At 38.2% G+C, this 14,845-nt stretch overlaps 1 protein-coding gene across 1 annotated transcript in view; it reads right to left on the reverse strand.

Moving 5' to 3' along the window:
* Nucleotides 1-8,730, reverse strand: part of LOC144443713 (uncharacterized) — a 47,926-nt gene extending 39,196 nt beyond the window's left edge. The window contains exon 1 of the mRNA XM_078133252.1: nt 8,607-8,730. The gene's annotated coding sequence lies outside the window, so the exon portion shown is untranslated. The remainder of the gene's footprint in view (nt 1-8,606) is intronic.
* Between the last annotated feature and the right edge of the window lie 6,115 nt (nt 8,731-14,845).

Raw genomic sequence — 14,845 nt, forward strand, 5'->3', positions numbered from 1 at the left:
TTCATACTGTTTATGTTCTAGGGAAGCAGAATGACATTCCAGATGCCATATCCAGATTGCATGAACCTGGGCAGTTCCTCCGCCTTCATTCACTCCTACACCCCTCAGGTGCAACACACCCTTGCTTTACCTACTACAGGCTTCCATTTCATATGTCTTACTCTGCACTGATGACTGTTTATTCTCAGATCCAAAAATCACAAAGCTGGCAGCGGAGCTTGACTTGGAAGTGGAGACATACAGAGCAAAGGCATTTGCTACCAACACAAAACGTACTTACAGTACCCACTGGAAATCTTACCTACAATTCTGCTTACAGATGGGTTACCCACCAGTCCCAGCCTCCCCACTCATGGTATGCAGATATGCGGCATACTTAGCATGTACGCTTAAGTACTCTTCAATCAAACAATATTTAAATATTATTCGCATCTTACATTTGGAGCATGGGTTTGCGAACCCGTTGCAGGATAACTGGTTTTTGTCAATTGTCTTGAGGGGTATTGCCAAAGATAAGGGTACTTTTGTCAATAGGAAGCTGCCTATTACTCCTAAACTTTTGCTAGGTATACGTCAGCAATTGAACCTGTCTACTGTTGTTGATTCAGTTTTTTGGGCGGCATGCCTTGTTGGTTTCTTTGGGTTGTTAAGGAAGTCAAATTTTCTGGCTCCCTCCTTGCATGGCTTTGATTATAGTGCTAAACATTTGTCTCGTAATGCCTTCCAGGTACAGACATGGGGTCTATCCATTTCTATTTATTGGTCTAAAACTAATCAAACCAAGGACAGTGTACTGGTGGTGCCTCTTCCTTTAGTGCCACGGCACCCACTGTGTCCAGTATGGGCTGTTCTCAGATATTTCTCTCTTACTGTCAATGCACCCCGGAACGGACCAGCCTTTGTCATGCCTACAGGCAACAGGGAATTTAAACCCCTCCTCTCTTCCCTTTTTTGCAGCAAACTACGTGGATGCCTTGCTAATTTAGGGATACCTAAAGAGCAGTACTCTGCTCACAGCTTGCGGCGCGGTGGAGCATCATGGGCACTTCAATGTGGCATCCCAGGGGAGGTTATTAAGATCATGGGGGACTGGCAGAGTGATGCCTATATGAAGTACTTAACGTTACCTCTAACCTTTAAAATTAACTCTGCTATGCAGGTTACCTCCTCTCTCCCTACCTCCTACCTTTGAATACTCTCCCTCAGATTTGGGATATTTGGGGACTTTTTCAAGTGTTGTTATGTAATAAAGATGACTCCACAATACTCTCAAATGTGTAAGTGTGATTTAAGGGGTGGCTCACTTGATGAGGTATTTTTAAATCACGCGAGAGCTGTCACATGACGTGGCATTCCCGCCATTACCGCATTGCCCATTGCAGCATGTAGCAAGCTAGGCAGCGCAGACTGCCAGCCGTACACAATTTTTTTTTTCTTTCCTTGTATTGTAGTTATGTATTTCTGGTAGACATTCTTGAACATGTAGTGTTTTAAACATGTAGTACTTTTGTCAGGGGGGGGACTTTTTCAAGTGTTGTTATGTAATAAAGTTGACTCCACAATACTCTCAAATGTGTAAGTGTGATTTAATCACATTTTGAAAAGTAAAATGCACATTTCTGATGCAATTATTTTCATTTGAACAATTTCCCAACTAGACACCCAAGGTAATGGATCCACCAAATATCATGGCAATCGGTTCAGCGGTTTTTAACTTTAAGTTGTTTACACACACCAGTGTTCTCCCCAGGATTTTGTTGATAGGATATCGGCTCATTAGCATAAATTAGCATACATTTACATGACAAAATAATTATATTCCTGAGTAACTAAATGATAAAATCAAAGTACATCATAATATCAAACAAGTAGTACAGTGGCCAAAGTGAAGGCCAATTTATTACTACAAAATATTAGCACCAATACATGTAAGTAACTCATAATAGTTTTTTTAAAACAAGTGTTTTTGATTATTATTCTTAGGAAAGCTGAAATTATTTCAATCTAAATGTCCACAGATAAATTAGACTTTCGAAACACAAAAAGTTTGTGTACAGCTGCAGACATCGTGTTAGTCTGAAATTTTGTGATACATGAGACTTACTATACTTCCCTATTGAGGACTTCAAAAACTCGCGATAGTTTGTGACATCATGGCCGCCATATTGGAAAATCCATGCTTTCTTCGTAGTCATATGATGTACCAGTCTACAATGTCTAACTACAAACTAAAAGTGTTTTTGGAGTAAAATTGAACATGAAACTGATAATCGGAGATAGCATCGCCACTTTATCGAAAGGTACATTAGTCTGTTCAACTCATTTCACGACATGGGAGTAAACCAACTACGAAATCGCTCTTGGGTTGAGACATACTCGAACGAGACACTGAAAGCCAACTTCATGTGTTTGTCGAACTTTTGTACTTTATTATAGCATAATGGCATGGCATCGTTTGTTTGTGAAAATCTGGCAGTTCCGACATGAAAATCTGGCAGTTTCGATAAGCTTCTACGGCCCAACCGACATTACTGATAGGCTGGTTTTGCCTTTGATTTACCGAAAGCTTGTACTGCAGTGTGAATCACACTACCATTAGTGGGTTTACGCATTTTATTCCTATCGAAAACAATACTGACGGCAAACTTCAATGAAATCTGTCTGGTAGTGGTAGAGGGTTGAATAGTCATTTGAACTAATTAGAAACTCTTTAGTTTTATTTGCCGCTTATGTGTGAAGGATCAATACAAATGTTGGGACTATACATTGAAAACAACAAAGGCGTCAACTGACAGAGTGACAGATGAACAATGTAACATGCAATTTATCGAACCCTAAGCAATCTGATAGCGTATCGGGACAACTGACAGCGTAACGGTGAAAATTAAAGGATATCGGGCCAGATATGTGAAAACCCTCTGGGGAGAACACTGCACACACACACATTCACACACACAGACAGACAGATGCTGGGCGATCCCTATAGCACAACTGAACCTCAGTTCAGTTGTGCTAAAAAAGATAGAAGCGGGATATTTAAGTGATGCACACTGACCAGAAACAATTCTTTTTCTTAGCCTTAAAAACTCCTACCGTGAGATCTATGCTACATCGTTCTATAAAAGCTTCACATTATTACATGTGTGGTTGGCTGTAAGATCGCATCTGCAGGCAACCATGCTGGAGATTTTGCCTACATAACTTCATACCATCTCTTTACTATTTCAAAATTGAAAATCTTGTTTTTTACTTTTTAGCACAACTGAACTGAGGTTCAGTAGTGCTATAGGCATCGCCCGGTGTCTGTCTGTCTGTCTGTCTGTGTGTGTGTGTGTGTGTGTATGTGTGTAAACAACTTAAAGTCAAAAACTGCTGAACCGATTGCCATGATATTTGGTGGGGCCATTACTTTGGGTGTCTAGTTGGGAAATTGTTCAAATCAAAATGATCGCTGCACAGGTGTGTGATTTGGGTCAAAAAATGTGATTTTTGGTCAAAAAACTTAAACTCAGAAACTACTGGGCAGATTGGTGCGAAATTTGGTGGGAACATTCTTTAGGGGGTGTAAAGTAAGATTTGTTCATGACATGATGATTCCATCAGTGATATGCAAATTAGGGCTGAAAATGTGTCTTTTTGGTTAAAAATCTATAATTCCAAAACTAATGAGCAGATTGGGCTGAAATTTAATGGAAATGCATTTAGGGATGTATGGACGAAGATATGTTAAGCATACCATGATTCCATGAGTGATATGGAATTAAGGTGTAAAAATGTGAATTTTGGTCAAAAACATATCTCAAAAAATACTAAGTGAATGAGTTTGAAACTTTGTGAGATGTTTCTAGAAGTGGTATTCTTTGTCATTGCTTTTCCTCAAAAATCTTCAACTCTGAAATTACCCAGTAGATTGAGCTAAACTTTGTTGAGAATGTGTACATTTGTCCTCATTAATAGCTGACACAGTGAGAACAGTACATTGTTAATTAACTATAATGTTTACTTTACTATTTCCTCTGGTGGTAAAGCCTGTAGCATGGCCAGTTTGGTTTATGACTGGATTATGTAATATATTGTAAGACAGCTGTTTCATCACCTACCCATATAAACTGAATGTAGCTAGCTTTTACAATATTACAATAAGACAACCAAGAAAGATAAACCTGTAACATTGGTATGACTTGGTTCCAAATTGATTTTAAAAAATAAAGAAGTACAAAACCTTGTAGACACATCCCTTTAAAGTTTGATTAGGATGTTGCTATACTTGTCTTGTACACTTCCAACATAGGATGGCTGGATTATGATGATGGAAATTAGGTATGAAAATTTTGTTTTGGTTACAACTTTAAATCTTCAAAAAATTATATATCTATCATTGCCCTGAACATGAAGTTGTGCGGCAACGCAATATTTGCGCTATTTTTTCGATACTCGCGCGTATTTCTGTTTCTGAAAGCATGCATGAGGAGATAGTTGGTCAAACTAGGTCAGCTTCAACTTCCAGGTGAAATCACCAGTTTTCTACCAAAAATTCTTGCTGGAGAATTCGCCAAGATAAATCCCTTTTTTGATAAAAATTAAAATTCTTTTTTTAAATACAAATCTTTCGATACTAAGGGCGAGTTTGCTGCCAGAACGCGTGCATTTATTTGTATTAACACATTATCACAACAATGCAAATGAGATAAGTAAATGTTGTTACTGTGTTGCAATGATGGGCAGTGTACTCAGCACTACTCAGTGGTTTAATTGGGTCAAATTTTCCCCAATTTTCCGACATCGATTGGCTTTGTTCTAGACCTTTCAAAGTATTGGGGTTGCTTGTATAAAAGGCACGTATATCGAAATATGATCTGAATTTTATATTTTGAGAAACCAAACGAATTTGAGAGCCATGGACATTCACCTCATTGTGGCATGCATCGCGAAATTCTTGAACCAAGTGTTACATAAAGGGTATTGCTGCCATAAACGAGTTGTATAGAATCAAAGTACAGACCAGTATCATGCTTACCATAAAGTATGTAAACTTTCTGATACATACTAGCAATGTTAAGATGGTTTGAATTGTGTTTATTATTTGCTGTGGAAACTAGTGTACATATCGTGGGTATGTAGGGGTTCGCGAAGGTGGAGTGAAGTCGAGTCAAGCTTTCCTGTACTGAGAATAGGTAGCGGACATTTGAACAACTTTTTCGACAACTAACTTTAAATTACTGGAACTTCAAAAATCACAGATATAGAGCTAAAATTCATTATGTTCAAATGATACCAATAGCAATCCATACATTTGTTCTGTATGCAAGGGTAAATGTACGTATACAATGTATGTATGTGTATCCCTATAAATTTGAATAGTTTCATTTCAAAAGCCATTACACATGTTCCACTACGTAAATAGATTGATATCACAAAGTCACTTCAGATTTCTTAGTTTGGCACACCTTTTTGCCAATTCAGGGGTATATCATGTAGTAATAGCCTACTATAACAAGGTTGTTGTATTCCAGCAATTATTATATGTAGGAACAAAAAACTTAATATCACCCTTACGGAAGGCATTCAGTTTAAATCTGGTTATATGTTGGTGTTGTTATGTAAAGCTTGAAAATTATTGCCTGAAAGTGTCTGAATAGCCTAAAAATGGGCTTTGAGAGTAAAAAAACAAAACCTATAGACAATAATAGAGCTTCTAGGGGGAGACCCCCTAGGACCCCCCCCCACACACACACACACACACCCACACACACAAGAAATGGACACATCCCAGTCTCAAGCTCTTCTCCCTATCTCTTACTGTCAAGATGCTATTAGTATTAAACCTTATTTGAAAAATGTCAACCCTACATGTGTATGTATATGTGGTTTGTACATGTTGGTGCTGTCTTGTAAAGCTTGAAAATTATTGCCTGAAAGTGTCTGAATAGTCTCAAAATTGCCTAATATTACGAGTAAAAAAGCTCCAGGACTTCTAGGGGGAGACATGGGACACCCACGAGAGGTGTACATATTCCCTTCTCAAGTCTCAAGCTTTCCCCCTATCTGTCATCGATGCTATTAAACTACATTTTGAATATATTTACCCTGTGTTGTCGATAATTATGTGATAGTGCTATCCCAGGATCTTATAAAGTATTAGTGAGACAGTCAAGTAGTCCACATTGAGTTACAATAAAAAAATACCTATTTGTGAATATGGTATATGGGGGGGGGGGGGGGGGGGGGGGGGGAATAAGTGATAGGGGGTCAGTCTGTTTTTGGTTTTACAGATAGTGGGTTGGGGGGGTTCAATGACTTGTTGATGGCCCAATGGCAAAATCACCCCCCCAAGAAAATGACCAGTCCCTAAATCAAACCTATGATAACACTCACAATCTGCTCAGAGATGATCAGACGGAACATTAATTGCTGGATGAATCATGAATGACTCAGCTAAAAATATCAGAAATGAAGCTAAATATATTTCTATTTTGATGGATGGCGACACCGATAGAGCTACATTGTATATGCAGGAGTCACCGAGTGTGATATAGTCTACATGCGACAAGTAGACCAACCGACTTGTTAACTCTTGGTGAATTTAGTGGGACAGAAGGAAGTTCAAGATGCACATGTCGGTGGTGGTGGTGGTGGGGGTGGTGGTGGTGCGACAAAAACTAGTATATGTGACAAAACTGATGAAAAACTTATAGGATTTGGAGCAGATGGTATGTCTGTCAATCTCGGTCGAAACAGGAATGTATACACTTTACACAGGGACGAATTAGGGCAATAATACCATATCACTTCCCTGTATTAAAGTTGTTAAACTGTTTCGGTACTTACCATGAAGTATGTAAACTTTCTGATGTGTAATAGCAATGTTATGAGGGTTTTGAATTTCATTTATTATTTGCCGTGGAAACAGGTGTATATATCTCGGGTATGTAGGGGATCACAAAAGCCAAGTGAAGTTGAGGATGATAAGCTTTCCTGTGCTGAGAATACGAAGTGGGCATTTGAACAAGATGATTTATGACGTCTAACTTTCACTGGGACTTGAAAAATCACATATATAGAGCTCGCATAAATCATGAAATTTTAAGACTACCCTTGTGGAACTCATTCAGTTTAAATCTAGTAATGGTTTTAATGAGATCAATAAAACAATAATTTCTGTACACTCCTATGGCCTAAATATTCCTACAGACATTTCACCAAACAAATCATGTTTTTTTAGCCCTAATTTGCCTATCACTCAAGGGATCATCATGTAAATAATACAAGCCACCTATTGTCAGAATTAGCTCCACTATTTTTAGGGGTTTTTTGGTAATGTGTAGATACTTGGTTCTGTTGTTCAGCTCTTCACTATGCAGTTTTATTTTAGCAATGTAATAAAGTGGTTAGTGGTTTCATATGATGACTGCTCTGCAGTGTGGGACCCTACACTAAAGCATTAGTACAAAAGGTAGGCAAAATACAAAGAAGGGCAGCAAGAATGGTCTACAACAACTGTGACTGGAAAACAAGTGTAACAGAACTCATGAACGGAATGGGATAACTTATCATTATCAACGGGAGGGAGAACATGACGACTCAGCATATTGCACAAAGCCATGGGGGAGGGGCACTTGACTTTCACAAATACTCATTTGTTCCACGGACAATCAGAGATCGGAACTGTTTACCACAGGATATCATCAACATAACAGATTCAGAAGAATTCAAACAAGTATAGCTGCAATAATTGTAGCGTTTGGTGTGATTTTGAGGGTTTTTTCGCCTGTTTTTGTGCCTTTTTCGTTCCGAAGTTTAACCGTTTGATTCGGGTTAAACTTAGGAACGAAAAAACCCTCAAAATTACATCAAACGCTACAATATTATTGCAGCTAAAACAAGTACTATCAACATTCAATAGAGCACGTACAGGACAGCAACATCAACGACTAATAGCAATCATTTGCGCACACCATATCCTACTCGTTTAGTTCCATTAGGGACGTAGCTCTTGATTTTTCTCCTAGCTCTGGATATGATATATACGCTGCGGGGTTTAGATTCGTCTGTGTGACAGACCACTGGTCTGAGTCTGCGTCGAACCTCATCCAGAGCTATTAGGGACGTTCAGTAGTATGTAGTATATCAAAGAAGGAGAAGAAGAAGAGGATCTATGATACATCTCCCCTAATACATCCATGATACCATACTAAGTAGTAACACAGACAAGTAACTACAAAGTAGGCCTACAGCTGCAGCTGCAGCAGTGTAGCCTACACTGCGCAGTACGTTTTGTTTTCCATGGGCTCATTTTTCACTGTTTTGTCCATGAATTAATACTAGTTATGGAATTGCAACGTTTTTACATTTTACAGAAGTAGTTCATCGGTAGCACACAATGACTGCTCGAGAAAGTACACAGGGACAACAAATTTACTATTACCATGGAAGTATTTATGATTTTCATGTTATTACTAAGGACGTAAGGTGTTAATATTGTTGATTACGTTGACCCATACAGACCACTGTCATACAATGCCCTTGCTTGGCCCTAGAAGAATGTGAAAGACACATTGTCGACAACTAGAAAACTACGTGATATCAAAGCTTTTAGTGGCACTTACTGTTTTAACTAGTACTCGACCATACCACGGTCTGGCGGTCTACAATTCAAAGCGTCAGCCGGCCCACGATCATGCACGTAGTATCCTGGCCAGATTTGTGGCAGCCATACTTGTTGCTTTTACATGGTACTGTCTTTGGCCTTTGTTATGCAAATATTGTTGTTGTTTTTTAAAACTGAACTGTGTTTCGTCGCCATGACCACGACTACATTGCCACTGATCCATGGGATCTGCTCTCACGGATTAATTTTCACTCGTCAACTAAGCATATACATTGCAGGCAACTCTCGCGTTCTTTCTTTTGCAGTACAAATATCAAAGAAGCAGTACATATATATTCCACGAGTTCCACACAGGTGCGCGCGCGCGCATGGACCAAGCCTCCCAGGGCATGACTCCATGACCGTCATATAGAATAACATATAGACAACAGCAAAAAGTTCTTGTTTATAATTATTCCAGTATCTTGAATCGCTAATTAATATCTAATTATAATACACAGAGAAATACATATATTTAACTCGATCGAATCGCGATGGAATATAAACACAGTCGCTTGTAAACTGTTATTCCTTTCCTAAATGGTTTTATTCTTGTCTATGACGGTCCTAATACAGAACAATGACGTTATTATAGGGATTGGCGATATTCTTATAAAATCGGTAGCGATGTCTGTAGGGGAAGAAATGCATAAGGAAGTAATAAACCAGTGTGTAGAGGGTATGCGACTGTGAATATAAATATGCGGGGCGCTGTGCCAGACGCTTGACAAACGTAATGCGCACGCGCGAGCAAACCCGGAAGTAAAGTGCAGTCATATGCATGTAATGTGTTTCAGGCGAAACATTGCATGCGCTCTTGGAGATTTAGGGGTAATTTCATATAACTGAGTTTCAGAATTCCCTGCGAAGAAGATCAGATATACAACCATTACTTGTTGCCCGTAAGAGGAACTATCTCATAAATTTTAGACGATGAAATGTATCATCAACACAGACTCCGAAGTCAGAACAAGGATGGATAGGGAGAAAATGATTACAAATTACCATGCAAAGAAGGTGAAAGTATATAAATGCTATAAATGAAAAGATTCCACGAAGCGAACTCTGTACTTCCTTGCAAACCAAGGATTTGGGAAAAGGATGCAATATGAAATGCTGATAACTGTGATGGGAAAATACGTGTAAAAGCACAATTGTCGACTCATAGCCATGCTTGAGAACATTTTGGACTACTTGACACTGAGTTTCATGATTAATAGTGACAATGATCCCTGGCATATTTATGGAATATTTTGAATATTCATTAAATGTCTCAACAATTAGTTTATACCCAGCATGGATCATGTAGCTGAAGCTTGAAGCTGTCAACTCATCAGCTGGAAACATCCAGACCCAGTTGTACATCAACAAGCAATCAGGCCAGGTAAGGTATTGCACTGTATAATATTGATATTGCATACATTTATACATTCTATGATGCTATAACTGCAGTTGAATATGATTAGTTTGTGTATAAATACAATATTATTGGGCAATAGGCAGTGTCTTTATACCTGGTATATTAAGTCTTGTAGCATGATTACTAAAAACAGACACAAATTAAGATGTCTTCTAGTTTTCTGACCCAACCTGATTATAGACCAATTTATTCTAATTCTGTATTTACATGAAGATCTGAAAACTCAGATGAAATGCGACATTTTTAAATTTGAGTTTAATATGTCATCTTAAATTTATCTGTAAATGTAATATCTCCCACTCCAATTTAATGTACATTTATAAAATATTGCCATTTTAACCAATTAAGGAATTCTAAATACTCATCCAGGTTCCAACACTTAACCATTTTCATTGACATTGCAATATTTTGGTGTTGACATACAATCATATAACTATAAGTATGTTTTGGAGTTAAAAATACATGCTTTCATTTGATATTTAGCTATTCTGAAATTATGTTTCAGTGTTAAATATGTATGAAAATATGCACTGATAACAAATAAATACATACATTTTTTGTCATTTTATAGGATAACGATAATCAGATTTGTAAATTTGCCTGCAAAAGTGATACTATGTATATTTTACCCTGATTCATGTACTATCAATGCACAACTATAATGTACTGGTGTTATTTTAATTTATTTACTAGTTGTTACATCAGTGTTTTTCATTATTCAGGCCACTCAATACAGAGGGTATTTAGTATATCCATATGATGTTCATTGAAATCAATCAATCAGTCATATTGTTACTATACATATTACTCATCAACACACTCTAGCAGAGAGTGTGTGATAGGGTACAATTCATGAAAAGACTATTTGAAAAACTACAAGCTTCACATTTGAAGAGCATAAACAATTATGCATTGTATACAAGCAACTTTTATCTGTTGCATGGAGCTACCAGAGAGCACAGCACATAACAGTGTTTCTTTAAAATACCTGCATTGATGGTCTAGATAATTGTCATTTTTAAGACGTTTTCTGTATGTGAGATAATTGAAAAAGTAGAAGTATTGAAATTACAAATCTGGAACAAAATAATTCCATCAGATCTGTGTTCCTTACATGAAACTAACAAGTGAAACTCACATTATTCTTGTATCTGTAAAAACTCTTTCCTTCATAGGTAATCTTGGTTTACTTTTTCTTCCCATTTCTATACCCAAATTATGATCACTTAGCCTAAATTTCTCCAGAGAAATTTCTACATTATGTGTAAAAGTCTTCAAACTTAAATGTATTCTTGAAAATCATATTAAAGTACATAATTTGTTATCACTTCCATCTTTCCTTGTATCACCAAATATTGTTTTTTTCTCCAAGCAATCAAAATATTTATTACACAATTTCTGCCTTACTTTCTTGTTTAACTGGTGGTAAGATTTTTGCATGTAGCTAATAATATGATTAGCCATTAGCTTTCCTTTAGTACCGATAGAAACTGACTAGAATTGACTATTTCCTTTGTCTTGTGAATACTTTTAATTATGCAGTGATGCACCATACTTTGCAGAGAATAGTGTAAATTTTAGTGGTAAAAATAGATACATGAGCAATTCATTAGAAATAAGGTTAATGACTACATACGACTACTCAATGTCCTGAGTCATCCACTTTATAAATCTACACCAGTTGACAGGTGAGGCTAAGGAATTAATACACTATAATTCTTTGAAAACAGTCTGTACCCCATCTCTTATTAAAACCAGTGAAATTAAGAAGTGACAACCAAATTTTGTTCTAGACATTTTGCAGAAACATTAATATACATAAAAATACTAATTGGCATATTTTGATATTTATTTCAGATCAGCAAAATTGGTACAATTGGGCAGCAAATATCGTCACTTTTGCTTACATCATGAACATCTAGGAGTAGTGCATGTAAGAGAAAGAATAAACGGTAAAGAGACAGAAATAAAATCCAAATACTGAGGTCAATGATGGACATCTCAATATTGACTGCAGACAACCTACCTGAGAGCCTTGTATCAACTGATATGTCAATGGATTGTCAGAAATACCTGTACTACAACCTGTGCTGCTCAAGACATCTGGCCAATGTTTAAGGGCTTTATATTACAATTGGGTTTTTAGTACTCACATTACTCACTAGAACCAAATCATACAGGCCTTTCCAAAGGACAACAATCATTAAAATGGTCTACTAGGACTACATGTATCTTTGGAATTACCCATTTAAATCTGTTACCAACTCAACTGGATTTTGTGAAGGCCAACCAAACCAAATGGTTCTTTTCACAGCCTCACCGAAAAGAAATAGTCCATACCAAACCAATAAACATAACAGATTGTTTATATTTGTCTCTGTGTGTGTGTATGTGCATGTGTGTGTGTGTGTGTGTGTGTGTGTGTGTGTGTGTGTGTGTGTGTGTGTGTGTATCTGTATCTGTGTGAACTACCAAAATAACTTAATGAAGACTTTGACAACATTATTTGTGTTAAATTTAGTACATGGTTAATTGCTTGGGATCAGAGGAGGCTGGAAGGGGTACAGAGCATGATGGGTAAAAATAACTGCGAAAGCTCATTACGTAGTGAGCCTCCATTGTGTACGCTTGTGAACGCACGTTTACACTAGTGGCTGGCTCAGTGGTCACCAGCCGAACGCGTAGTTTGGGGCATCAACTCTGCTTGGGATAGTTTTAGTTAGTAGGGGGCCCTCTAGTGGCCACCTCAGTGGATTCCCCTGCTTAGAGGTCAAGACCTCTCCTCTCCTCCCATGATGCCCTACTCTATTCTACCGAACTTTAGTTCATGATTTGTTAACCTGCCAAGCAATATAAGTTTGACAGCGCAGCTCACGATATTATCAATGTCAGATTGCAGTAGTCAATCATGCACAATTTGTTTTATTCAGTTAAAAGACCACCAAGGCCCTTCCGCCAAGTTTTGTCAAAAGAATCGAAACAACCCATACATTTACGAGATGAATAACAGCAATGACACAGTGCTGAGTGAGTAGTGCATTCGAGCAGCACAACCGCCACCGTTACGGGCTTTAGGTATTGACGGGTATGACGAACACCTGAAGGAAACAAAAAAACACTATCAAGGCAGACTGGACACCAACCACTAAGGGCGCTGCACCAAGTCGACAGATGCTTGAAGCTATCAAGAAAGAGAACGAAGAACTAGAACTAAGTATTGAGTTGAAGCAGGAAATTGAGAAAAACGAGGCGCTCAAATCAATGGCGCTCAAAACAAAGGCCACAATGGCCTCATTAAATTAACTTTATAATTAACTTTATTACTTAACAACATGCTGTGGAAAGCATGGTATAGTAAACACAATACAATACAATACAATACAATACAATACAATACAATACAATACAATACAATACAAGACAAAAATACAATACACATTACTTTTCTGCTGGGGAAAAAGGAAGATCGCGCCATAAGCAGACAGGTTCGGGAAACTACGAAGAAACTGCCAATACTCTCATCATCGTCCTCTACCACGGGCTCCGAACGGTACCTGATGCTACCTCAGACTCTGAGAAACAAAAGACAATAGCACGAGGTAAGCAGTCATATGCCACATTTAAAAAATCAAATTGGAAGAAAAAACCTCAGTCTTGAGCAGTGCGGAAATCCAGTGAGTATACAATGTGCCATGGCCACACGCACGCAAAGCTGACAATAACGTAGATGATCAGCCTTATCAACAGTTGTCACTAACAGCCTTAGTAAGAGGAGAGACACATATTTTACAACATGTAGAGCCGAATAGTACACGGCTAACGAGAAGCAATCATCTTATCGAGCTCATGCACCTAAGTGAAATTTACCAATAGCCGGATGTACGTCTTTTTCATGGCGAAATACTACGAGCTATAAAGAAATGGGGGAGCACACATGGAGTGACGATTTCGCAAGGGAAAGGGCACGCTGTCTACACAACAAGCAATCGATATCAACCGGCAAGTCGGGCACTAAACCGAGATACTGTGCTGCTTACCAAACTGGAAAGTGTACATTCAATTGTGATCATAAAAACCAATCAGGTAACATAGAGCTTCATATATGCCGCTTCTGCCTTCGCATCTGTAATATCCGCGAGACACATCCACCTAGCGAGTGCCCCCACCAGCCTAAACAATTGCAAGAAGACTGACTAAGAAAAGGTAGCACTGCTCCCATAGACAATAACTTCACAAGGAATCACAGCCAGGTGAGCAGTACCTCAGTCATAGACAAATTTGATGTGGCTTTATGCACAGATGGTCCATACGTGACCAAGACGCTTCTTCAATGGACATTATAACGGTCGTCAGCCTGTCCACACTTAGTACGGTGACACCAGTGATTAAGTTGAACAATTTTGTTAAGAAACCTTGCAATACTGCCACAGCTGCAGATTTAATTAACGGCAAGGACATGGACATTACAATGAACGCGAATGCCACAGATGCAAACAGTAATGCCCCAGTTGCTGATCTCACATCTTTGACACATAATTCGGCCTCAGATGCTAATGTGCTGTCAGACAGCTTAATTAACATAACCCACGCCACAGATGCCTCCCAGTCAACGGTTGCTACCCTACAATTACCTCACGGAACAGCCTTCGACACAGACTATGATGATCCTTACCTTGACCCTGCTTCATGGTATGCGGATCCACATTTTGATCATTATTTACAATCACACACTCCACATTTAACCGGCTATTACGCATTACAGTACCCGCCCTATGAGG

Source organism: Glandiceps talaboti, chromosome 12 (genome assembly GCF_964340395.1).
Source record: "Glandiceps talaboti chromosome 12, keGlaTala1.1, whole genome shotgun sequence".
Lineage (NCBI taxonomy): Eukaryota > Metazoa > Hemichordata > Enteropneusta > Spengelidae > Glandiceps > Glandiceps talaboti.